The sequence below is a fragment of the Rhipicephalus microplus genome, chromosome 3 (genome assembly GCF_043290135.1).
Source record: "Rhipicephalus microplus isolate Deutch F79 chromosome 3, USDA_Rmic, whole genome shotgun sequence".
In the NCBI taxonomy this organism is placed as follows: Eukaryota; Metazoa; Arthropoda; class Arachnida; order Ixodida; family Ixodidae; genus Rhipicephalus; species Rhipicephalus microplus.
Window position 1 is genome coordinate 158,578,214 of NC_134702.1, and position 19,177 is coordinate 158,597,390.

The 19,177-nt window shown below is 50.0% G+C and overlaps 40 non-coding genes across 40 annotated transcripts; all 40 read left to right on the forward strand.

The window, feature by feature from the left end:
- The first annotated feature begins 260 nt into the window (after nucleotides 1–260).
- TRNAE-CUC (transfer RNA glutamic acid (anticodon CUC)) lies at nucleotides 261–332 on the forward strand. The gene has a single exon. It is a non-coding gene; the product is annotated as a tRNA-Glu (tRNA).
- Nucleotides 333–625: 293 nt separating this feature from the next.
- TRNAE-UUC (transfer RNA glutamic acid (anticodon UUC)) lies at nucleotides 626–697 on the forward strand. Its single transcript has one exon. It is a non-coding gene; the product is annotated as a tRNA-Glu (tRNA).
- A 113-nt stretch (nucleotides 698–810) lies between these two features.
- Nucleotides 811–882, forward strand: TRNAE-UUC (transfer RNA glutamic acid (anticodon UUC)). Its single transcript has one exon. It is a non-coding gene; the product is annotated as a tRNA-Glu (tRNA).
- Nucleotides 883–994: 112 nt separating this feature from the next.
- Nucleotides 995–1,066, forward strand: TRNAE-CUC (transfer RNA glutamic acid (anticodon CUC)). Its single transcript has one exon. It is a non-coding gene; the product is annotated as a tRNA-Glu (tRNA).
- A 300-nt stretch (nucleotides 1,067–1,366) lies between these two features.
- TRNAE-UUC (transfer RNA glutamic acid (anticodon UUC)) lies at nucleotides 1,367–1,438 on the forward strand. The gene has a single exon. It is a non-coding gene; the product is annotated as a tRNA-Glu (tRNA).
- A 1,035-nt stretch (nucleotides 1,439–2,473) lies between these two features.
- TRNAE-UUC (transfer RNA glutamic acid (anticodon UUC)) lies at nucleotides 2,474–2,545 on the forward strand. Its single transcript has one exon. It is a non-coding gene; the product is annotated as a tRNA-Glu (tRNA).
- Nucleotides 2,546–2,658: 113 nt separating this feature from the next.
- Nucleotides 2,659–2,730, forward strand: TRNAE-CUC (transfer RNA glutamic acid (anticodon CUC)). The gene has a single exon. It is a non-coding gene; the product is annotated as a tRNA-Glu (tRNA).
- A 110-nt stretch (nucleotides 2,731–2,840) lies between these two features.
- TRNAE-UUC (transfer RNA glutamic acid (anticodon UUC)) lies at nucleotides 2,841–2,912 on the forward strand. The gene has a single exon. It is a non-coding gene; the product is annotated as a tRNA-Glu (tRNA).
- A 1,036-nt stretch (nucleotides 2,913–3,948) lies between these two features.
- TRNAE-UUC (transfer RNA glutamic acid (anticodon UUC)) lies at nucleotides 3,949–4,020 on the forward strand. Its single transcript has one exon. It is a non-coding gene; the product is annotated as a tRNA-Glu (tRNA).
- A 297-nt stretch (nucleotides 4,021–4,317) lies between these two features.
- TRNAE-CUC (transfer RNA glutamic acid (anticodon CUC)) lies at nucleotides 4,318–4,389 on the forward strand. The gene has a single exon. It is a non-coding gene; the product is annotated as a tRNA-Glu (tRNA).
- A 111-nt stretch (nucleotides 4,390–4,500) lies between these two features.
- Nucleotides 4,501–4,572, forward strand: TRNAE-CUC (transfer RNA glutamic acid (anticodon CUC)). The gene has a single exon. It is a non-coding gene; the product is annotated as a tRNA-Glu (tRNA).
- Nucleotides 4,573–4,682: 110 nt separating this feature from the next.
- On the forward strand, nucleotides 4,683–4,754 carry TRNAE-CUC (transfer RNA glutamic acid (anticodon CUC)). Its single transcript has one exon. It is a non-coding gene; the product is annotated as a tRNA-Glu (tRNA).
- A 110-nt stretch (nucleotides 4,755–4,864) lies between these two features.
- On the forward strand, nucleotides 4,865–4,936 carry TRNAE-UUC (transfer RNA glutamic acid (anticodon UUC)). Its single transcript has one exon. It is a non-coding gene; the product is annotated as a tRNA-Glu (tRNA).
- Nucleotides 4,937–5,232: 296 nt separating this feature from the next.
- TRNAE-CUC (transfer RNA glutamic acid (anticodon CUC)) lies at nucleotides 5,233–5,304 on the forward strand. The gene has a single exon. It is a non-coding gene; the product is annotated as a tRNA-Glu (tRNA).
- A 110-nt stretch (nucleotides 5,305–5,414) lies between these two features.
- On the forward strand, nucleotides 5,415–5,486 carry TRNAE-UUC (transfer RNA glutamic acid (anticodon UUC)). Its single transcript has one exon. It is a non-coding gene; the product is annotated as a tRNA-Glu (tRNA).
- An 845-nt stretch (nucleotides 5,487–6,331) lies between these two features.
- TRNAE-CUC (transfer RNA glutamic acid (anticodon CUC)) lies at nucleotides 6,332–6,403 on the forward strand. The gene has a single exon. It is a non-coding gene; the product is annotated as a tRNA-Glu (tRNA).
- A 110-nt stretch (nucleotides 6,404–6,513) lies between these two features.
- Nucleotides 6,514–6,585, forward strand: TRNAE-UUC (transfer RNA glutamic acid (anticodon UUC)). The gene has a single exon. It is a non-coding gene; the product is annotated as a tRNA-Glu (tRNA).
- A 294-nt stretch (nucleotides 6,586–6,879) lies between these two features.
- TRNAE-UUC (transfer RNA glutamic acid (anticodon UUC)) lies at nucleotides 6,880–6,951 on the forward strand. Its single transcript has one exon. It is a non-coding gene; the product is annotated as a tRNA-Glu (tRNA).
- Nucleotides 6,952–8,540: 1,589 nt separating this feature from the next.
- On the forward strand, nucleotides 8,541–8,612 carry TRNAE-CUC (transfer RNA glutamic acid (anticodon CUC)). Its single transcript has one exon. It is a non-coding gene; the product is annotated as a tRNA-Glu (tRNA).
- Nucleotides 8,613–8,908: 296 nt separating this feature from the next.
- TRNAE-CUC (transfer RNA glutamic acid (anticodon CUC)) lies at nucleotides 8,909–8,980 on the forward strand. The gene has a single exon. It is a non-coding gene; the product is annotated as a tRNA-Glu (tRNA).
- A 293-nt stretch (nucleotides 8,981–9,273) lies between these two features.
- On the forward strand, nucleotides 9,274–9,345 carry TRNAE-UUC (transfer RNA glutamic acid (anticodon UUC)). Its single transcript has one exon. It is a non-coding gene; the product is annotated as a tRNA-Glu (tRNA).
- A 113-nt stretch (nucleotides 9,346–9,458) lies between these two features.
- Nucleotides 9,459–9,530, forward strand: TRNAE-UUC (transfer RNA glutamic acid (anticodon UUC)). The gene has a single exon. It is a non-coding gene; the product is annotated as a tRNA-Glu (tRNA).
- A 113-nt stretch (nucleotides 9,531–9,643) lies between these two features.
- TRNAE-CUC (transfer RNA glutamic acid (anticodon CUC)) lies at nucleotides 9,644–9,715 on the forward strand. Its single transcript has one exon. It is a non-coding gene; the product is annotated as a tRNA-Glu (tRNA).
- Nucleotides 9,716–10,015: 300 nt separating this feature from the next.
- Nucleotides 10,016–10,087, forward strand: TRNAE-UUC (transfer RNA glutamic acid (anticodon UUC)). The gene has a single exon. It is a non-coding gene; the product is annotated as a tRNA-Glu (tRNA).
- Nucleotides 10,088–11,122: 1,035 nt separating this feature from the next.
- Nucleotides 11,123–11,194, forward strand: TRNAE-UUC (transfer RNA glutamic acid (anticodon UUC)). Its single transcript has one exon. It is a non-coding gene; the product is annotated as a tRNA-Glu (tRNA).
- A 295-nt stretch (nucleotides 11,195–11,489) lies between these two features.
- TRNAE-UUC (transfer RNA glutamic acid (anticodon UUC)) lies at nucleotides 11,490–11,561 on the forward strand. Its single transcript has one exon. It is a non-coding gene; the product is annotated as a tRNA-Glu (tRNA).
- Nucleotides 11,562–12,597: 1,036 nt separating this feature from the next.
- TRNAE-UUC (transfer RNA glutamic acid (anticodon UUC)) lies at nucleotides 12,598–12,669 on the forward strand. Its single transcript has one exon. It is a non-coding gene; the product is annotated as a tRNA-Glu (tRNA).
- A 482-nt stretch (nucleotides 12,670–13,151) lies between these two features.
- On the forward strand, nucleotides 13,152–13,223 carry TRNAE-CUC (transfer RNA glutamic acid (anticodon CUC)). Its single transcript has one exon. It is a non-coding gene; the product is annotated as a tRNA-Glu (tRNA).
- Nucleotides 13,224–13,334: 111 nt separating this feature from the next.
- Nucleotides 13,335–13,406, forward strand: TRNAE-CUC (transfer RNA glutamic acid (anticodon CUC)). Its single transcript has one exon. It is a non-coding gene; the product is annotated as a tRNA-Glu (tRNA).
- Nucleotides 13,407–13,888: 482 nt separating this feature from the next.
- TRNAE-CUC (transfer RNA glutamic acid (anticodon CUC)) lies at nucleotides 13,889–13,960 on the forward strand. The gene has a single exon. It is a non-coding gene; the product is annotated as a tRNA-Glu (tRNA).
- Nucleotides 13,961–14,996: 1,036 nt separating this feature from the next.
- Nucleotides 14,997–15,068, forward strand: TRNAE-CUC (transfer RNA glutamic acid (anticodon CUC)). The gene has a single exon. It is a non-coding gene; the product is annotated as a tRNA-Glu (tRNA).
- Nucleotides 15,069–15,361: 293 nt separating this feature from the next.
- On the forward strand, nucleotides 15,362–15,433 carry TRNAE-UUC (transfer RNA glutamic acid (anticodon UUC)). The gene has a single exon. It is a non-coding gene; the product is annotated as a tRNA-Glu (tRNA).
- A 484-nt stretch (nucleotides 15,434–15,917) lies between these two features.
- On the forward strand, nucleotides 15,918–15,989 carry TRNAE-CUC (transfer RNA glutamic acid (anticodon CUC)). Its single transcript has one exon. It is a non-coding gene; the product is annotated as a tRNA-Glu (tRNA).
- Nucleotides 15,990–16,099: 110 nt separating this feature from the next.
- On the forward strand, nucleotides 16,100–16,171 carry TRNAE-UUC (transfer RNA glutamic acid (anticodon UUC)). Its single transcript has one exon. It is a non-coding gene; the product is annotated as a tRNA-Glu (tRNA).
- A 293-nt stretch (nucleotides 16,172–16,464) lies between these two features.
- Nucleotides 16,465–16,536, forward strand: TRNAE-UUC (transfer RNA glutamic acid (anticodon UUC)). The gene has a single exon. It is a non-coding gene; the product is annotated as a tRNA-Glu (tRNA).
- Nucleotides 16,537–17,941: 1,405 nt separating this feature from the next.
- Nucleotides 17,942–18,013, forward strand: TRNAE-CUC (transfer RNA glutamic acid (anticodon CUC)). The gene has a single exon. It is a non-coding gene; the product is annotated as a tRNA-Glu (tRNA).
- A 293-nt stretch (nucleotides 18,014–18,306) lies between these two features.
- On the forward strand, nucleotides 18,307–18,378 carry TRNAE-UUC (transfer RNA glutamic acid (anticodon UUC)). The gene has a single exon. It is a non-coding gene; the product is annotated as a tRNA-Glu (tRNA).
- Nucleotides 18,379–18,491: 113 nt separating this feature from the next.
- TRNAE-UUC (transfer RNA glutamic acid (anticodon UUC)) lies at nucleotides 18,492–18,563 on the forward strand. The gene has a single exon. It is a non-coding gene; the product is annotated as a tRNA-Glu (tRNA).
- Nucleotides 18,564–18,676: 113 nt separating this feature from the next.
- TRNAE-CUC (transfer RNA glutamic acid (anticodon CUC)) lies at nucleotides 18,677–18,748 on the forward strand. Its single transcript has one exon. It is a non-coding gene; the product is annotated as a tRNA-Glu (tRNA).
- Nucleotides 18,749–19,048: 300 nt separating this feature from the next.
- TRNAE-UUC (transfer RNA glutamic acid (anticodon UUC)) lies at nucleotides 19,049–19,120 on the forward strand. Its single transcript has one exon. It is a non-coding gene; the product is annotated as a tRNA-Glu (tRNA).
- The last annotated feature ends 57 nt before the right edge of the window (nucleotides 19,121–19,177 follow it).

Genomic DNA, 19,177 nt, shown 5'->3' on the forward strand with positions numbered 1-19,177 from the left:
GCGCATACTATATAACTTCAATACTTTTACCCTGTTGGCCGAATGGCAAAGCGATCGCTCAGTCCCTCTCCGTTCTCCGGCATGGTCTAGTGGCTAGGATACCTAGCTCTCACCCAGGAGGCCTGGAATCGATTCCCGGTGTCGGAAGTATTTTCTTTTATCTGCTGTCTTCAAGCCTCCCATTTGCGCATGCTTTATAACTTCAATACTTTTACCCTGTTGGCCGAATATCTAAGCGATCGCTCCGTCCCTCTCCGTTCTCCGGCGTGGTCTAGTGGCTAGGATATCTGGCTCTCACCCAGGAGACCCTGGTTCGATTCTTGGTGTCGGAAGTATTCTTTTATCTGCTGTCATCAAGTCTCCAATTTGCGCACGGTATGTAACTTGAATAGTTTCACCCTGTTGGCTGAATGCCTAAGCGATCGCTCCGTCCCTCTCCGTTGTCTGGCATGGTCTAGTGGCTTGGACACCTGGCTCTCACCCAGGAGGCCAGGGTACGATTCCCGGTGTCGGAAGTATTTTTTATCTGCTATTATCAAGTCTCCAATTTGCGCACGCTATGTAACTTCAATACTTTTACCCTGTTGGCCAAATCGCTAAGCGATCGCTCCGTCCCTCTCCGTTCTCCGGCATGGTCTAGTGGCTAGGATACCTGGCTTTCACCCAGGAGGCCCGGGTTCGATTCCCGGTGTTGGAAGTATTTTCTTTCATCTGCTATCATCAAGTCTCCAATTTGCGCATGCTATATAACTTCAATACTTTTACCCTGTTGGCCGAACGGCTAAGCGATCGCTCTGTCCCTCTCCGTTCTCCGGCATGGTCTAGTGGCTAGGATACCTGGCTTTCACCCAGGAGGCCCGGGTTCGATTCCCAGTGTCGGAAGTATTTTTTTTATCTGCTGTCATCAAGTCTCCAATTTGCGCACGGTATGTAACTTGAATAGTTTCCCCCTGTTGGCCGAATGGCTAAGCGATCGCTCCGTCCCTCTACGTTCTCTGGCATGGTCTAGTGGCTTGGACACCTGGCTCTCACCCAGGAGGCCCGGGTACGATTCCCGGTGTCGGAAGTATTTTCTTTTATCTGCTATCATCAAGTCTCCAATTTGCGCAGGCTATATAACTTCAATACTTTTACGCTGTTGGCCGAATGGCTAAGCGATCGCTCTGTCCCTCTCCGTTCTACAGCATGGTCTAGTGTCTAGGATACCTATGGCGCTCTCACCCAGGAGGCCCGCGTCCGATTCCCGGTGTAAGAAGTATTTTTTCATCTGCTATTATCAAGTATCCAATTTACGCACGCTATGTAACTTCAATACTTTTACCCTGTTGGCCAAATGGCTAAGCGATCGCTCCGTCCTTCTCCGTTCTCCGGCATGGTCTAGTGGCTAGGATACCTGGCTTTCACCCAGGAGGCCCGGGTTCGATTCTCGGTGTCGGAAGTATTTTCTTTTATCTGCTGTCATCAAGTCTCCAATTTGCGCACGCTATGTAACTTCAATAGTTTTACCCTGTTGGCCGAATGGCTAAGCGATCGCTCCGTCCCTCTCCGTTCTACAGCATGATCTAGTGTCTAGGATACCTATGGCGCTCTCACCCAGGAGGCCCGCGTCTGATTCGCGGTGTCGGAAGTATTTTTTCATCTGCTATCATCAAGTCTCCAATTTGCGCATGCTATATAACTTCAATACTTTTACGCTGTTGGCCGAATGGCTAAGCGATCGCTCTGTCCCTCTCCGTTCTCCGGCATGGTCTAGTGGCTTGGATACCTGGCTCTCACCCAGGAGGCCCGCGTGCGATTCCCGGTGTCGGAAGTATTTTTTTACCTGCTATCATCAAGTCTCCAATTTGCGCATACAATATAACTTCAATACTTTTACCCTGTTGGCCGAATGGCAAAGCGATCGCTCAGTCCCTGTCCGTTCTAAGGCATGGTCTAGTGGCTAGGATACCTAGCTCTCACCCAGGAGGCCTGGATTCGATTCCCGGTGTCGGAAGTATTTTCTTTTATCTGCTGTCTTCAAGCCTCCAATTTGCGCATTCTTTGTAACTTCGATTCTTTTACCCTGTTGGCCGAATATCTAAGCGATCGCTCCGTCCCTCTCCGTTCTCCGGTGTGGTCTAGTGGCTAGGATATCTGGCTCTCACCCAGGAGACCCTGGTTCGATTATTGGTGTCGGAAGTATTCTTTTATCTGCTGTCATCAAGTCTCCAATTTGCGCACGGTATGTAACTTCAATAGTTTCACCCTGTTGGCCGAATGGCTAAGCGATCTCTCCGTCCCTCTCCGTTCTCCGGCATGGTCTAGTGTCTAGGATGCCTGGCTCTCACCCAGAAAGCCCGGTTGCGATTCCTGGGGTCGGGAGTATTTTTTTTATCAGCTATCATCAAGTCTCCAAATTGCGCACGCTATGTATCTTCAATACTTCTACCTTGTTGGCCGAATGGCTAAGCGATCGCTCCGTCCTTCTCCATTCTCCGGCATGGTCTAATGGCTAGGATACCTGGCTTTCACCCAGGAGGCCCTGGTTCGATTCCCGGTGTCGGAAGTATTTTCTTTTATCTGCTGTCTTCAAGCCTCCAATTTGCGCATGCTTTGTAACTTCAATACTTTTACCCTGTTGGCCGAATGGCTAAGCGATCGCTCTGTCCCTCTCCGTTCTCCGGCATGGTCTAGTGACTTGGACACCTGGCTCTCACCCAGGAGGCCCGGGTACGATTCCCGGTGTCGGAAGTATTTTTTATCTGCTATTATCAAGTATCCAATTTACGCACGCTATGTAACTTCAATACTTTTACTCTGTTGGCCAAATGGCTAAGCGATCGCTCAGTCCCTCTCCGTTCTCCGGCATGGTCTAGTGGCTAGGATACCTGGCTTTCACCCAGGAGGCCCGGGTTCGATTCCCGGCGTCGGAAGTATTTTTTTATCTGCTGTCATCAAGTCTCCAATTTGCGCACGGTATGTAACTTGAATAGTTTCCCCCTGTTGGCCGAATGGCTAAGCGATCGCTCCGTCCCTCTACGTTCTCTGGCATGGTCTAGTGACTTGGACACCTGGCTCTCACCCAGGAGGCCCGGGTTCGATTTTCGGTGTCGGAAGTATTTTCTTTTATCTGCTGTCATCAAGTCTCCAATTTGCGCACGCTATGTAACTTCAATAGTTTTACCCTGTTGGCTGAATGGCTAAGCGATCGCTCCGTCCCTCTCCGTTCTACAGCATGATCTAGTGTCTAGGATACCTGTGGCGCTCTCACCCAGGAGGCCCGCGTCTGATTCCCGGTGTCGGAAGTATTTTTTTACCTGCTATTATCAAGTCTCCAATTTGCGCATACAATATAACTTCAATACTTTTACCCTGTTGGCCGAATGGCAAAGCGATCGCTCAGTCCCTCTCCGTTCTAAGGCATGGTCTAGTGGCTAGGATACCTAGCTCTCACCCAGGAGGCCTGGATTCGATTCCCGGTGTCGGAAGTATTTTCTTTTATCTGCTGTCTTCAAGCCTCCAATTTGCGCATGCTTTGTAACTTCGATACTTTTACCCTGTTGGCCGAATATCTAAGCGATCGCTCCGTCCCTCTCCGTTCTCCGGTGTGGTCTAGTGGCTAGGATATCTGGCTCTCACCCAGGAGACCCTGGTTCGATTCTTGGTGTCGGAAGTATTCTTTTATCTGCTGTCATCAAGTCTCCAATTTGCGCACGGTATGTAACTTCAATAGTTTTACCCTGTTGGCCGAATGGCTAAGCGATCTCTCCGTACCTCTCCGTTCTCCGGCATGGTCTAGTGTCTAGGATGCCTGGCTCTCACCCAGAAAGCCCGGTTGCGATTCCTGGGGTCGGGAGTATTTTTTTTTATCAGCTATCATCAAGTCTCCAAATTGCGCACGCTATGTATCTTCAATACTTCTACCTTGTTGGCCGAATGGCTAAGCGATCGCTCCGTCCTTCTCCGTTCTCCGGCATGGTCTAATGGCTAGGATACCTGGCTTTCACCCAGGAGGACCCGGTTCGATTCCCGGTGTCGGAAGTATTTTCTTTTATCTGCTGTCTTCAAGCCTCCAATTTGCGCATGCTTTGTAACTTCAATACTTTTACCCTGTTGGCCAAATGGCTAAGCGATCGCTCCGTTACTCTCCGTTTCCCGCATGGTCTAGTGTCTAGGATACCTGGCTCTCACCCAGGAGGCCCGGTTGCGATTCCCGGTGTCGGAGGTATTTTCTTTTATATGCTATCATCAAGTCTCCAATTTGCGCATGGTATGTAACTTCAATAGTTTTACCGTGTTGGTCAAATGGCTAAGCGATCGCTCCGTCCATTTGCGTTCTCCGGCGTGGTCTAGTGGCTAGGATATCTGGCTCTCACCCAGGAGACCCTGGTTCGATTCTTGGTGTCGGAAGTATTCTTTTATCTGCTGTCATCAAGTCTCCAATTTGCGCACGGTATGTAACTTGAATAGTTTCACCCTGTTGGCTGAATGGCTAAGCGATCGCTTCGTCCCTCTCCGTTCTCTGGCATGGTCTAGTGGCTTGGACACCTGGCTCTCACCCAGGAGGCCCGGGTACGATTCCCGGTGTCGGAAGTATTTTTTATCTGCTATTATCAAGTATCCAATTTACGCACGCTATGTAACTTCAATACTTTTACCCTGTTGGCCAAATGGCTAAGTGATCGCTCCGTCCCTCTCTGTTCTCCGGCATGGTCTAGTGGCTAGGATACCTGGCTCTCACCCAGGAGGCCCGGGTTCGATTCCCGGTGTCGGAAGTATTTTCTTTTATCTGCTATCAAGTCTCCAATTTGCGCACGCTATGTAACTTCAATACTTTTACCCTGTTGGCCGAATCGCTAAGCGATCGCTCCGTCCCTCTCCGTTCTCCGGCATGGTCTAGTGGCTAGGATACCTGGCTTTCACCCAGGAGGCCCGGGTTCGATTCCCGGTGTCGGAAGTATTTTCTTTTATCTGCTGTCATCAAGTCTCCAATTTGCGCACGCTAACTTCAATAGTTTTACCCTGTTGGCCGAATGGCTAAGCGATCGCTCCGTCCCTCTCTGTTCTACAGCATGGTCTAGTGTCTAGGATACCTATGGCGCTCTCACCCAGGAGGCCCGCGTCCGATTCCCGGTGTCGGAAGTATTTTTTCATCTGCTATCATCAAGTCTCCAATTTGCGCATGCTATATAACTTCAATACTTTTACCCTGTTGGCCGAATGGCTAAGCGATCGCTCTGTCCCTCTCCGTTCTCCGGCATGGTCTAGTGGCTAGGATACCTGGCTCTCACCCAGGAGGCCCGGGTACGATTCCCGGTGTCGGAAGTATTTTTTATCTGCTATGATCAAGTATCCAATTTACGCACGCTATGTAACTTCAATACTTTTACCCTGTTGGCCAAATGGCTAAGCGATCGCTCCGTCCTTCTTCGTTCTCCGGCATAGTCTAGTGGCTAGGATACCTGGCTTTCACCCAGGAGGCCCGGGTTCGATTCCCGGCGTCGGAAGTATTTTTTTTATCTGCTGTCATCAAGTCTCCAATTTGCGCACGGTATGTAACTTGAATAGTTTCCCCCTGTTGGCCGAATGGCTAAGCGATCGCTCCGTCCCTCTACGTTCTCTGGCATGGTCTAGTGACTTGGACACCTGGCTCTCACCCAGGAGGCCCGGATACGATTCCCGGTGTCGGAAGTATTTTTTATCTGCTGTCTTCAAGCCTCCAATTTGCGCATGCTTTGTAACTTCGATACTTTTACCCTGTTGGCCGAATATCTAAGCGATCGCTCCGTCCCTCTCCGTTCTCCGGTGTGGTCTAGTGGCTAGGATATCTGGCTCTCACCCAGGAGACCCTGGTTCGATTCTTGGTGTCGGAAGTATTCTTTTATCTGCTGTCATCAAGTCTCCAATTTGCGCACGGTATGTAACTTCAATAGTTTTACCCTGTTGGCCGAATGGCTAAGCGATCTCTCCGTACCTCTCCGTTCTCCGGCATGGTCTAGTGTCTAGGATGCCTGGCTCTCACCCAGGAGGCCCCTTTCGATTCCCGGTGTCGGAAGTATTTTCTTTTATCTGCTGTCTTCAAGCCTCCAATTTGCGCATGCTTTGTAACTTCAATACTTTTACCCTGTTGGCCGAATGGCTAAGCGATCGCTCCGTTACTCTCCGTTTCCCGCATGGTCTAGTGTCTAGGATACCTGGCTCTCACCCAGGAGGCCCGGTTGCGATTCCCGGTGTCGGAGGTATTTTCTTTTATATGCTATCATCAAGTCTCCAATTTGCGCATGGTATGTAACTTCAATAGTTTTACCGTGTTGGCCGAATGGCTAAGCGATCGCTCTGTCCCTCTCCGTTCTCCGGCATGGTCTAGTGGCTAGGATACCTGGCTCTCACCCAGGAGGCCCGGGTACGATTCCCGGTGTCGGAAGTATTTTTTATCTGCTATTATCAAGTATCCAATTTACGCACGCTATGTAACTTCAATACTTTTACCCTGTTGGCCAAATGGCTAAGCGATCGCTCCGTCCTTCTTCGTTCTCCGGCATAGTCTAGTGGCTAGGATACCTGGCTTTCACCCAGGAGGCCCGGGTTCGATTCCCGGCGTCGGAAGTATTTTTTTTATCTGCTGTCATCAAGTCTCCAATTTGCGCACGGTATGTAACTTGAATAGTTTCCCCCTGTTGGCCAAACGGCTAAGCGATCGCTCCGTCCCTCTACGTTCTCTGGCATGGTCTAGTGACTTGGACACCTGGCTCTCACCCAGGAGGCCCGGGTACGATTCCCGGTGTCGGAAGTATTTTTTATCTGCTATTATCAAGTATCCAATTTACGCACGCTATGTAACTTCAATACTTTTACTCTGTTGGCCAAATGGCTAAGCGATCGCTCAGTCCCTCTCCGTTCTCCGGCATGGTCTAGTGGCTAGGATACCTGGCTTTCACCCAGGAGGCCCGGGTTCGATTCCCGGCGTCGGAAGTATTTTTTATCTGCTGTCATCAAGTCTCCAATTTGCGCACGGTATGTAACTTGAATAGTTTCCCCCTGTTGGCCGAATGGCTAAGCGATCGCTCCGTCCCTCTACGTTCTCTGGCATGGTCTAGTGACTTGGACACCTGGCTCTCACCCAGGAGGCCCGGGTTCGATTTTCGGTGTCGGAAGTATTTTCTTTTATCTGCTGTCATCAAGTCTCCAATTTGCGCACGCTATGTAACTTCAATAGTTTTACCCTGTTGGCTGAATGGCTAAGCGATCGCTCCGTCCCTCTCCGTTCTACAGCATGATCTAGTGTCTAGGATACCTGTGGCGCTCTCACCCAGGAGGCCCGCGTCTGATTCCCGGTGTCGGAAGTATTTTTTTACCTGCTATCATCAAGTCTCCAATTTGCGCATACAATATAACTTCAATACTTTTACCCTGTTGGCCGAATGGCAAAGCGATCGCTCAGTCCCTCTCCGTTCTAAGGCATGGTCTAGTGGCTAGGATACCTAGCTCTCACCCAGGAGGCCTGGATTCGATTCCCGGTGTCGGAAGTATTTTCTTTTATCTGCTGTCTTCAAGCCTCCAATTTGCGCATGCTTTGTAACTTCGATACTTTTACCCTGTTGGCCGAATATCTAAGCGATCGCTCCGTCCCTCTCCGTTCTCCGGTGTGGTCTAGTGGCTAGGATATCTGGCTCTCACCCAGGAGACCCTGGTTCGATTCTTGGTGTCGGAAGTATTCTTTTATCTGCTGTCATCAAGTCTCCAATTTGCGCACGGTATGTAACTTCAATAGTTTTACCCTGTTGGCCGAATGGCTAAGCGATCTCTCCGTACCTCTCCGTTCTCCGGCATGGTCTAGTGTCTAGGATGCCTGGCTCTCACCCAGAAAGCCCGGTTGCGATTCCTGGGGTCGGGAGTATTTTTTTTTTATCAGCTATCATCAAGTCTCCAAATTGCGCACGCTATGTATCTTCAATACTTCTACCTTGTTGGCCGAATGGCTAAGCGATCGCTCCGTCCTTCTCCGTTCTCCGGCATGGTCTAATGGCTAGGATACCTGGCTTTCACCCAGGAGGCCCCTTTCGATTCCCGGTGTCGGAAGTATTTTCTTTTATCTGCTGTCTTCAAGCCTCCAATTTGCGCATGCTTTGTAACTTCAATACTTTTACCCTGTTGGCCGAATGGCTAAGCGATCGCTCCGTTACTCTCCGTTTCCCGCATGGTCTAGTGTCTAGGATACCTGGCTCTCACCCAGGAGGCCCGGTTGCGATTCCCGGTGTCGGAGGTATTTTCTTTTATATGCTATCATCAAGTCTCCAATTTGCGCATGGTATGTAACTTCAATAGTTTTACCGTGTTGGTCAAATGGCTAAGCGATCGCTCCGTCCATTTGCGTTCTCCGGCGTGGTCTAGTGGCTAGGATATCTGGCTCTCACCCAGGAGACCCGGGTTCGATTCGCGGTGTCAGAATTATTTTCTTTTATCTGCTATTATCAAGTCTCCAAATTGCGCACGCTGTATAACTTCAATACTTTTACCCTGTTGGTCGAATGACTAAGCGATCGCTCCGTCCCTCTCCGTTCTCCGGCATGGTCTAGTGGCTAGGATACCTGGCTCTCACCCAGGAGGCCCGCGTGCGATTCCCGGTGTCGGAAGTATTTTTTTACCTGCTATCATCAAGTCTCCAATTTGCGCATACTATATAACTTCAATACTTTTACCCTGTTGGCCGAATGGCAAAGCGATCGCTCAGTCCCTCTCCGTTCTCCGGCATGGTCTAGTGGCTAGGATACCTAGCTCTCACCCAGGAGGCCTGGAATCGATTCCCGGTGTCGGAAGTATTTTCTTTTATCTGCTGTCTTCAAGCCTCCCATTTGCGCATGCTTTATAACTTCAATACTTTTACCCTGTTGGCCGAATATCTAAGCGATCGCTCCGTCCCTCTCCGTTCTCCGGCGTGGTCTAGTGGCTAGGATATCTGGCTCTCACCCAGGAGACCCTGGTTCGATTCTTGGTGTCGGAAGTATTCTTTTATCTGCTGTCATCAAGTCTCCAATTTGCGCACGGTATGTAACTTGAATAGTTTCACCCTGTTGGCTGAATGGCTAAGCGATCGCTCCGTCCCTCTCCGTTGTCTGGCATGGTCTAGTGGCTTGGACACCTGGCTCTCACCCAGGAGGCCAGGGTACGATTCCCGGTGTCGGAAGTATTTTTTATCTGCTATTATCAAGTCTCCAATTTGCGCACGCTATGTAACTTCAATACTTTTACCCTGTTGGCCGAATCGCTAAGCGATCGCTCCGTCCCTCTCCGTTCTCCGGCATGGTCTAGTGGCTAGGATACCTGGCTTTCACCCAGGAGGCCCGGGTTCGATTCCCGGTGTCGGAAGTATTTTCTTTCATCTGCTATCATCAAGTCTCCAATTTGCGCATGCTATATAACTTCAATACTTTTACCCTGTTGGCCGAATGGCTAAGCGATCGCTCTGTCCCTCTCCGTTCTCCGGCATGGTCTAGTGGCTAGGATACCTGGCTTTCACCCAGGAGGCCCGGGTTCGATTCCCAGTGTCGGAAGTATTTTTTTTTATCTGCTGTCATCAAGTCTCCAATTTGCGCACGGTATGTAACTTGAATAGTTTCCCCCTGTTGGCCGAATGGCTAAGCGATCGCTCCGTCCCTCTACGTTCTCTGGCATGGTCTAGTGGCTTGGACACCTGGCTCTCACCCAGGAGGCCCGGGTACGATTCCCGGTGTCGGAAGTATTTTCTTTTATCTGCTATCATCAAGTCTCCAATTTGCGCAGGCTATATAACTTCAATACTTTTACGCTGTTGGCCGAATGGCTAAGCGATCGCTCTGTCCCTCTCCGTTCTACAGCATGGTCTAGTGTCTAGGATACCTATGGCGCTCTCACCCAGGAGGCCCGCGTCCGATTCCCGGTGTAAGAAGTATTTTTTCATCTGCTATTATCAAGTATCCAATTTACGCACGCTATGTAACTTCAATACTTTTACCCTGTTGGCCAAATGGCTAAGCGATCGCTCCGTCCTTCTCCGTTCTCCGGCATGGTCTAGTGGCTAGGATACCTGGCTTTCACCCAGGAGGCCCGGGTTCGATTCTCGGTGTCGGAAGTATTTTCTTTTATCTGCTGTCATCAAGTCTCCAATTTGCGCACGCTATGTAACTTCAATAGTTTTACCCTGTTGGCCGAATGGCTATGCGATCGCTCCGTCCCTCTCCGTTCTACAGCATGATCTAGTGTCTAGGATACCTATGGCGCTCTCACCCAGGAGGCCCGCGTCTGATTCGCGGTGTCGGAAGTATTTTTTCATCTGCTATCATCAAGTCTCCAATTTGCGCATGCTATATAACTTCAATACTTTTACGCTGTTGGCCGAATGGCTAAGCGATCGCTCTGTCCCTCTCCGTTCTCCGGCATGGTCTAGTGGCTTGGATACCTGGCTCTCACCCAGGAGGCCCGCGTGCGATTCCCGGTGTCGGAAGTATTTTTTTACCTGCTATCATCAAGTCTCCAATTTGCGCATACAATATAACTTCAATACTTTTACCCTGTTGGCCGAATGGCAAAGCGATCGCTCAGTCCCTGTCCGTTCTAAGGCATGGTCTAGTGGCTAGGATACCTAGCTCTCACCCAGGAGGCCTGGATTCGATTCCCGGTGTCGGAAGTATTTTCTTTTATCTGCTGTCTTCAAGCCTCCAATTTGCGCATTCTTTGTAACTTCGATTCTTTTACCCTGTTGGCCGAATATCTAAGCGATCGCTCCGTCCCTCTCCGTTCTCCGGTGTGGTCTAGTGGCTAGGATATCTGGCTCTCACCCAGGAGACCCTGGTTCGATTATTGGTGTCGGAAGTATTCTTTTATCTGCTGTCATCAAGTCTCCAATTTGCGCACGGTATGTAACTTCAATAGTTTCACCCTGTTGGCCGAATGGCTAAGCGATCTCTCCGTCCCTCTCCGTTCTCCGGCATGGTCTAGTGTCTAGGATGCCTGGCTCTCACCCAGAAAGCCCGGTTGCGATTCCTGGGGTCGGGAGTATTTTTTTTATCAGCTATCATCAAGTCTCCAAATTGCGCACGCTATGTATCTTCAATACTTCTACCTTGTTGGCCGAATGGCTAAGCGATCGCTCCGTCCTTCTCCATTCTCCGGCATGGTCTAATGGCTAGGATACCTGGCTTTCACCCAGGAGGCCCTGGTTCGATTCCCGGTGTCGGAAGTATTTTCTTTTATCTGCTGTCTTCAAGCCTCCAATTTGCGCATGCTTTGTAACTTCAATACTTTTACCCTGTTGGCCGAATGGCTAAGCGATCGCTCTGTCCCTCTCCGTTCTCCGGCATGGTCTAGTGACTTGGACACCTGGCTCTCACCCAGGAGGCCTGGGTACGATTCCCGGTGTCGGAAGTATTTTTTATCTGCTATTATCAAGTATCCAATTTACGCACGCTATGTAACTTCAATACTTTTACTCTGTTGGCCAAATGGCTAAGCGATCGCTCAGTCCCTCTCCGTTCTCCGGCATGGTCTAGTGGCTGGGATACCTGGCTTTCACCCAGGAGGCCCGGGTTCGATTCCCGGCGTCGGAAGTATTTTTTTATCTGCTGTCATCAAGTCTCCAATTTGCGCACGGTATGTAACTTGAATAGTTTCCCCCTGTTGGCCGAATGGCTAAGCGATCGCTCCGTCCCTCTACGTTCTCTGGCATGGTCTAGTGACTTGGACACCTGGCTCTCACCCAGGAGGCCCGGGTTCGATTTTCGGTGTCGGAAGTATTTTCTTTTATCTGCTGTCATCAAGTCTCCAATTTGCGCACGCTATGTAACTTCAATAGTTTTACCCTGTTGGCTGAATGGCTAAGCGATCGCTCCGTCCCTCTCCGTTCTACAGCATGATCTAGTGTCTAGGATACCTGTGGCGCTCTCACCCAGGAGGCCCGCGTCTGATTCCCGGTGTCGGAAGTATTTTTTTACCTGCTATTATCAAGTCTCCAATTTGCGCATACAATATAACTTCAATACTTTTACCCTGTTGGCCGAATGGCACAGCGATCGCTCAGTCCCTCTCCGTTCTAAGGCATGGTCTAGTGGCTAGGATACCTAGCTCTCACCCAGGAGGCCTGGATTCGATTCCCGGTGTCGGAAGTATTTTCTTTTATCTGCTGTCTTCAAGCCTCCAATTTGCGCATGCTTTGTAACTTCGATACTTTTACCCTGTTGGCCGAATATCTAAGCGATCGCTCCGTCCCTCTCCGTTCTCCGGTGTGGTCTAGTGGCTAGGATATCTGGCTCTCACCCAGGAGACCCTGGTTCGATTCTTGGTGTCGGAAGTATTCTTTTATCTGCTGTCATCAAGTCTCCAATTTGCGCACGGTATGTAACTTCAATAGTTTTACCCTGTTGGCCGAATGGCTAAGCGATCTCTCCGTACCTCTCCGTTCTCCGGCATGGTCTAGTGTCTAGGATGCCTGGCTCTCACCCAGAAAGCCCGGTTGCGATTCCTGGGGTCGGGAGTATTTTTTTTTATCAGCTATCATCAAGTCTCCAAATTGCGCACGCTATGTATCTTCAATACTTCTACCTTGTTGGCCGAATGGCTAAGCGATCGCTCCGTCCTTCTCCGTTCTCCGGCATGGTCTAATGGCTTGGATACCTGGCTTTCACCCAGGAGGACCCGGTTCGATTCCCGGTGTCGGAAGTATTTTCTTTTATCTGCTGTCTTCAAGCCTCCAATTTGCGCATGCTTTGTAACTTCAATACTTTTACCCTGTTGGCCAAATGGCTAAGCGATCGCTCCGTTACTCTCCGTTTCCCGCATGGTCTAGTGTCTAGGATACCTGGCTCTCACCCAGGAGGCCCGGTTGCGATTCCCGGTGTCGGAGGTATTTTCTTTTATATGCTATCATCAAGTCTCCAATTTGCGCATGGTATGTAACTTCAATAGTTTTACCGTGTTGGTCAAATGGCTAAGCGATCGCTCCGTCCATTTGCGTTCTCCGGCGTGGTCTAGTGGCTAGGATATCTGGCTCTCACCCAGGAGACCCGGGTTCGATTCGCGGTGTCAGAATTATTTTCTTTTATCTGCTATTATCAAGTCTCCAAATTGCGCACGCTGTATAACTGCAATACTTTTACCCTGTTGGTCGAATGACTAAGCGATCGCTCCGTCCCTCTCCGTTCTCCAGCATGGTCTAGTGGCTAGGATACCTGGCTCTCACCCAGGAGGCCCGGGTTCAATTCCCGGTGTCAGAAGTATTTTTTTATCTGCTGTCATCAAGTCTCCGATTTGCGCACGCTATGTAACTTCAATAGTTTTACCCTGTTGGTCGAATGACTAAGCGATCGCTCCGTCCCTCTCCGTTCTCCGGCATGGTCTAGTGGCTAGGATACCTGGCTCTCACCCAGGAGGCCCGGGTTCAATTCCCGGTGTCAGAAGTATTTTTTTATCTGCTGTCATCGAGTCTCCGATTTGCGCACGCTATGTAACTTCAATAGTTTTACCCTGTTGGCCGAATGGCTAAGCGATCGCTCCGTCCCTCTCCATTCTACTGCATGGTCTAGTGTCTAGGATACCTACGGCGCTCTCACCCAGGAGGCCCACGTGCGATTCCTGGTGTCGGAAGTATTTTTTATCTGCTATCATCAAGTCTCCAATTTGCTCATACGATATAACTTCAATACTTTTACCCTGTTGGCCGAATGGCTAAGCGATCGCTCAGTCCCTCTCCGTTCTCCGGCATGGTCTAGTGGCTAGGATACCTAGCTCTCACCCTGGAGGCCTGGATTCGATTCCCGGTGTCGGAAGTATTTTCTTTTATCTGCTGTCTTCAAGCCTCCAATTTGCGCATGGTTTGTAACTTCAATACTTTTACCCTGTTGGCCAAATGGCTAAGCGATCGCTCCGTCCCTCTCCGTTCTCCGGCATGGTCTAGTGGCTAGGATACCTGGCTCTCACCCAGGAGGCCCGGGTTCGATTCCCGGTGTCGGAAGTATTTTCTTTTATCTGCTATCATGAAGTCTCCAATTTGCGCACGCTATGTAACTTCAATACTTTTACCTTGTTGGCCGAATCGCTAAGCGATCGCTCCGTCCCTCTCCGTTCTCCGGCATGGTCTGGTGGCTAGGATACCTGGCTCTCATCAGGAGGCCCGGGTTCGATTTGCGGTGTCGGAAGTATTTTCTTTTAGCTGCTGTCATCAAGTCTTCAATTTGCGCACGGTATGTAACTTCAATAGTTTTACCCTGTTGGTCGAATGGCTAAGCGATCTCTCCGTCCTCTCCGTTCTCCCGCATGGTCTATTGTCTAGGATACCTGGCTCTCACCCAGGAAGCCCGGTTGCGATTCCTGCGGTCAGGAGTATTTTCTTTTATCAGCTATCATCAAGTCTCCAAATTGCGCACGCTATGTATCTTCAATAGTTTTACCCTGTTGGCCGAATGGCTAAGCGATCGCTCCGTCCCTCTCCGTTCTACAGCACGATCTAGTGTCTAGGATACCTATGGCGCTCTCACCCAGGAGGCCCGCGTCCGATTCCCGGTGTCGGAAGTATTTTTTCATCTGCTATCATCAAGTCTCCAATTTGCGCATGCTTTATAACTTCAATACTTTTACGCTGTTGGCCGAATGGCTAAGCGATCGCTCTGTCCCTCTCCGTTCTCCGGCATGGTCTAGTGGCTTGGATACCTGGCTCTCACCCAGGAGGCCCGCGTGCGATTCCCGGTGTCGGAAGTATTTTTTTACCTGCTATCATCAAGTCTCCAATTTGCGCATACTATATAACTTCAATACTTTTACCCTTTTGGCCGAATGGCAAAGCGATCGCTCAGTCCCTCTCCATTCTCCGGCATGGTCTAGTGGCTAGGATACCTAGCTCTCACCCAGGAGGCCTGGAATCGATTCCCGGTGTCGGAAGTATTTTCTTTTATCTGCTGTCTTCAAGCCTCCAATTTGCGCATGCTTTATAACTTCAATACTTTTACCCTGTTGGCCGAATATCTAAGCGATCGCTCCGTCCCTCTCCGTTCTCCGGCGTGGTCTAGTGGCTAGGATATCTGGCTCTCACCCAGGAGACCCTGGTTCGATTCTTGGTGTCGGAAGTATTCTTTTATCTGCTGTCATCAAGTCTCCAATTTGCGCACGGTATGTACCTTGAATAGTTTCACCCTGTTGGCTGAATGGCTAAGCGATCGCTCCGTCCCTCTCCGTTGTCTGGCATGGTCTAGTGGCTTGGACACCTGGCTCTCACCCAGGAGGCCAGGGTACGATTCCCGGTGTCGGAAGTATTTTTTATCTGCTATTATCAAGTCTCCAATTTGCGCACGCTATGTAACTTCAATACTTTTACCCTGTTGGCCGAATTGCTAAGCGATCGCTCCGTCCCTCTCCGTTCTCTGGCATGGTCTAGTGGCTAGGATACCTGGCTTTCACCCAGGAGGCCCGGGTTCGATTCCCGGTGTCGGAAGTATTTTCTTTTATCTGCTGTCATCAAGTCTCCAATTTGCGCACGCTATCTAACTTCAATAGTTTTACCCTGTTGGCCGAATGGCTAAGCGATCGCTCCGTCCCTCTCCATTCTACAGCATGGTCTAGTGTCTAGGATACCTATGGCGCTCTCACCCAGGAGGCCCGCGTCCGATTCCCGGTGTCGGAAGTATTTTTTCATCTGCTATCATCAAGTCTCCAATTTGCGCATGCTTTGTAACTTCAATACTTTTACCCTGTTGGCCGAATGGCTAAGCGATCGCTCCGTTACTCTCCGTTTCCCGCATGGTCTAGTGTCTAGGATACCTGGCTCTCACCCAGGAGGCCCGGTTGCGATTCCCGGTGTCGGAGGTATTTTCTTTTATATGCTATCATCAAGTCTCCAATTTGCGCATGGTATGTAACTTCAATAGTTTTACCGTGTTGGCCGAATGGCTAAGCGATCGCTCTGTCCCTCTCCGTTCTCCGGCATGGTCTAGTGGCTAGGATACCTGGCTCTCACCCAGGAGGCCCGGGTACGATTCCCGGTGTCGGAAGTATTTTTTATCTGCTATTATCAAGTATCCAATTTACGCACGCTATGTAACTTCAATACTTTTACCCTGTTGGCCAAATGGCTAAGCGATCGCTCCGTCCTTCTTCGTTCTCCGGCATAGTCTAGTGGCTAGGATACCTGGCTTTCACCCAGGAGGCCCGGGTTCGATTCCCGGCGTCGGAAGTATTTTTTTATCTGCTGTCATCAAGTCTCCAATTTGCGCACGGTATGTAACTTGAATAGTTTCCCCCTGTTGGCCGAACGGCTAAGCGATCGCTCCGTCCCTCTACGTTCTCTGGCATGGTCTAGTGACTTGGACACCTGGCTCTCACCCAGGAGGCCCGGGTACGATTCCCGGTGTCGGAAGTATTTTTTATCTGCTATTATCAAGTATCCAATTTACGCACGCTATGTAACTTCAATACTTTTACTCTGTTGGCCAAATGGCTAAGCGATCGCTCAGTCCCTCTCCGTTCTCCGGCATGGTCTAGTGGCTAGGATACCTGGCTTTCACCCAGGAGGCCCGGGTTCGATTCCCGGCGTCGGAAGTATTTTTTATCTGCTGTCATCAAGTCTCCAATTTGCGCACGGTATGTAACTTGAATAGTTTCCCCCTGTTGGCCGAATGGCTAAGCGATCGCTCCGTCCCTCTACGTTCTCTGGCATGGTCTAGTGACTTGGACACCTGGCTCTCACCCAGGAGGCCCGGGTTCGATTTTCGGTGTCGGAAGTATTTTCTTTTATCTGCTGTCATCAAGTCTCCAATTTGCGCACGCTATGTAACTTCAATAGTTTTACCCTGTTGGCTGAATGGCTAAGCGATCGCTCCGTCCCTCTCCGTTCTACAGCATGATCTAGTGTCTAGGATACCTGTGGCGCTCTCACCCAGGAGGCCCGCGTCTGATTCCCGGTGTCGGAAGTATTTTTTTACCTGCTATCATCAAGTCTCCAATTTGCGCATACAATATAACTTCAATACTTTTACCCTGTTGGCCGAATGGCAAAGCGATCGCTCAGTCCCTCTCCGTTCTAAGGCATGGTCTAGTGGCTAGGATACCTAGCTCTCACCCAGGAGGCCTGGATTCGATTCCCGGTGTCGGAAGTATTTTCTTTTATCTGCTGTCTTCAAGCCTCCAATTTGCGCATGCTTTGTAACTTCGATACTTTTACCCTGTTGGCCGAATATCTAAGCGATCGCTCCGTCCCTCTCCGTTCTCCGGTGTGGTCTAGTGGCTAGGATATCTGGCTCTCACCCAGGAGACCCTGGTTCGATTCTTGGTGTCGGAAGTATTCTTTTATCTGCTGTCATCAAGTCTCCAATTTGCGCACGGTATGTAACTTCAATAGTTTTACCCTGTTGGCCGAATGGCTAAGCGATCTCTCCGTACCTCTCCGTTCTCCGGCATGGTCTAGTGTCTAGGATGCCTGGCTCTCACCCAGAAAGCCCGGTTGCGATTCCTGGGGTCGGGAGTATTTTTTTTTTATCAGCTATCATCAAGTCTCCAAATTGCGCACGCTATGTATCTTCAATACTTCTACCTTGTTGGCCGAATGGCTAAGCGATCGCTCCGTCCTTCTCCGTTCTCCGGCATGGTCTAATGGCTAGGATACCTGGCTTTCACCCAGGAGGCCCCTTTCGATTCCCGGTGTCGGAAGTATTTTCTTTTATCTGCTGTCTTCAAGCCTCCAATTTGCGCATGCTTTGTAACTTCAATACTTTTACCCTGTTGGCCGAATGGCTAAGCGATCGCTCAGTCCCTCTCCGTTCTCCGGCATGGTCTAGTGGCTAGGATACCTAGCTCTCACCCAGGAGGCCTGGAATCGATTCCCGGTGTCGGAAGTATTTTCTTTTATCTGCTGTCTTCAAGCCTCCCATTTGCGCATGCTTTATAACTTCAATACTTTTACCCTGTTGGCCGAATATCTAAGCGATCGCTCCGTCCCTCTCCGTTCTCCGGCGTGGTCTAGTGGCTAGGATATCTGGCTCTCACCCAGGAGACCCTGGTTCGATTCTTGGTGTCGGAAGTATTCTTTTATCTGCTGTCATCAAGTCTCCAATTTGCGCACGGTATGTAACTTGAATAGTTTCACCCTGTTGGCTGAATGGCTAAGCGATCGCTCCGTCCCTCTCCGTTGTCTGGCATGGTCTAGTGGCTTGGACACCTGGCTCTCACCCAGGAGGCCAGGGTACGATTCCCGGTGTCGGAAGTATTTTTTATCTGCTATTATCAAGTCTCCAATTTGCGCACGCTATGTAACTTCAATACTTTTACCCTGTTGGCCGAATCGCTAAGCGATCGCTCCGTCCCTCTCCGTTCTCCGGCATGGTCTAGTGGCTAGGATACCTGGCTTTCACCCAGGAGGCCCGGGTTCGATTCCCGGTGTCGGAAGTATTTTCTTTCATCTGCTATCATCAAGTCTCCAATTTGCGCATGCTATATAACTTCAATACTTTTACCCTGTTGGCCGAATGGCTAAGCGATCGCTCTGTCCCTCTCCGTTCTCCGGCATGGTCTAGTGGCTAGGATACCTGGCTTTCACCCAGGAGGCCCGGGTTCGATTCCCAGTGTCGGAAGTATTTTTTTTTATCTGCTGTCATCAAGTCTCCAATTTGCGCACGGTATGTAACTTGAATAGTTTCCCCCTGTTGGCCGAATGGCTAAGCGATCGCTCCGTCCCTCTACGTTCTCTGGCATGGTCTAGTGGCTTGGACACCTGGCTCTCACCCAGGAGGCCCGGGTACGATTCCCGGTGTCGGAAGTATTTTCTTTTATCTGCTATCATCAAGTCTCCAATTTGCGCAGGCTATATAACTTCAATACTTTTACGCTGTTGGCCGAATGGCTAAGCGATCGCTCTGTCCCTCTCCGTTCTACAGCATGGTCTAGTGTCTAGGATACCTATGGCGCTCTCACCCAGGAGGCCCGCGTCCGATTCCCGGTGTAAGAAGTATTTTTTCATCTGCTATTATCAAGTATCCAATTTACGCACGCTATGTAACTTCAATACTTTTACCCTGTTGGCCAAATGGCTAAGCGATCGCTCCGTCCTTCTCCGTTCTCCGGCATTGTCTAGTGGCTAGGATACCTGGCTTTCACCCAGGAGGCCCGGGTTCGATTCTCGGTGTCGGAAGTATTTTCTTTTATCTGCTGTCATCAAGTCTCCAATTTGCGCACGCTATGTAACTTC